Here is a 2,500-nt window from a genome sequence, read left to right on the forward strand (position 1 = left end):
AAATAGTTGTAACATTGTCCGATCTGTTTCATATTTGATACGGAATTCATGCGGTTATGTCTGTGTGGCCTGTCATTTTTGTCATCCATTTGAATTTGCTACATTATTATAGTTCCTTCAGTAACTGATCTATTTCATTCTCTAAACATATGTCCCAGGCTACTATTGACATAATCTTAAAAGCTTCTATCGGTTCTAGAAAAAATAGCGGATACAGGAAAGCCGCGCCCACCATCAATCCTACTACTTGTATGTTTATTTTTTTTCTTCCAGCTACAGCACGATTTATATAATCCTTTTTTTTTTTTCTCTCGAATGGCCTCTTTCTAAGCATCAAAGAGGTGCGTTTTCTATACAGAAACATCATACAGGCTCTCGTTCTGAAAGGTTAAGGGGAGACTCTTGAAAAGATCATCGTATACACTGTTGCTGCCTCATCCATATGCTCTAAAGAGAGTTTAAAGAACATGGGGACAACCCGTGAATAATTCAAGCATTTTTTTTCATCATTTCCATGGGGTGGGGGGTGGGGGTACAGTTTTTAATTTTTTTTATCAATTCTAATCCTTATCAAAGGATTTATTTTCTAGTGTTTGGTTTACTGGTTCTCTCCGTGATGATACTGATCACACAGTCTCTCTCGTAAGCAATTAGAGCCTTCGCGCGTATAGTCCCATTCATCTTAGTCCTCGCTATCTTGTCTTGCAGTCAGAATGGGACGAACAATTAATCTGTTCCTCACAACGATACGTTTTTCTCTGCTTCGGGTATCAGCCGCTAAAGAAACAGTAACATTTCTGCTTTGAACTGTGCGCAAGTTCTTGTAGATCATTTCTAAGATAAGCAGACAGCAAGGCCATAAAGCGCCTCCTTGTCTTTTACGCCCGAAGTGAGCGCCGCCGTAGACTCTGGGAAAGATCCCGTCCATCACGTGGAGGAATCTGTGTTTACTGTATTTGCTATCTGCGTTTAGTTCACGTCATGTGCGGCTTTGGGCCTCCGATTTGCACACACACACACACACACACACACACACACACACACACACACACCACAACACACACCACTCTCCTCTCTCTCCTCTTCTCGATCTCTCCTCTTCTCTCTTTCTTCCCTCCTCCTTCTCTCTCTACTCTCCTCTCTCCTCTCCTCTCATCCTCTACTCCTCTCTCTCTCCTCCTCCGTCAAACTCTTCCGTCTACGCCAGCTCTCTCTCTCTCGCTCTCTCTCTTTCACTCACACACACGTGTTCCCCACACAAACTAATACTAATCTGCAATAGCATGCGTTTAAAAGTACCGATTCCTGATGATTGAATTCAGTTTAAGAATCGAAAAAATAAGGTCCGCAATCACCCGACATGATTGCATGAAATCAGTACGGAAAGGAAAAAAAAAATGCAATTCAATCCTTGCAACGGCTGTTCCACTAACACACGACACTATTTTTTTCTTATATAGTTGTAGGGCAGATATAAAATAACTAACCCGGCCTCTCAAATCATATGGATTGAAGTCGGATCAGCCATGTAATTCGATTCCCACAAGAGCAGGTAAAATGTGCACTCTGCAGCCGAATCGATATAAGGTGACATTCAGTCTTACTCTGAAATCGAGCTATCAGGTAACCTTCTCCTTCTTCAGGTAGCGTAGTGAGGTATGAGAGCGACAGAATTTGAACATTTTTTGGGGAAAAACCCGCTTATCTATTGATTCATAATCGATGGTTAATTGGTTTTATTATTTTTATTCTTCTTCGAAATTGGTTGGCTGTCGTGAATTGTGAAGTATGTAATATTGTGTCAAATGTCAAGCTGTATCAATGTTGAAATCTGTTCACATCAATAATAAATTTCATCCTCATCATCCAAAATTCTCTCCCTCTACTGGCTCCTTTCCAACCTTTTTCTTCCCCCTTCTCTGTACCCTTTGTTTCTTTCTTCTACTACCTTCGTCTCTTTCCCTCTCCTCCCTCTCTTTCCTCTCTCGCTCTTCTCTCTCTGTTTCTTTTATATTCAATTTTCTTGGCTTTTTCCTTCTTTCCTTATCTCGTCTCTTTTCCTCGCCCTCCCTCCCAATAATTTCCTCCCCTCACTCACTTCTCTCTCTTTCTCTCTTTCACTCTCTCTCCCTCCCCTCTCTCTCTCCCTCTCTCTCCCTCCCTCGTGGTCCTTCTGTTCCACCCCTCCCCCCTCTCTCCTCTCATCTCCTTTTTCCCCTCTCTCTCCTCTCTCTCCGCTCACTCGCCCCCTCTCTCCTCTCTCTATTCTCTTTTCTCTCTCACTCACTCTCATCTCTTCTGTCCCTCTTTCTCCTCGCTCCCGCTCCCTTTATCAATCTCCTCTCTATTCTCCTCTTCTCTCTCCTTCTCCCCATCTCCCTCCCCCTCCCTCATCTCTCCCCTCTCTCTCTCTCTCCTCTCTCTCTCTCTTCTCCTTCTATATTCCTCGTTCTCTCCTCTCTCCTCTCCCTCTCCTCCCTTTTCCCCTCTATCTATCTCA

Source organism: Penaeus japonicus, unplaced genomic scaffold (genome assembly GCF_977035675.1).
Source record: "Penaeus japonicus unplaced genomic scaffold, GWHDUDI00000001_assembly GWHDUDI00000004, whole genome shotgun sequence".
NCBI classification, from domain to species: Eukaryota; Metazoa; Arthropoda; class Malacostraca; order Decapoda; family Penaeidae; genus Penaeus; species Penaeus japonicus.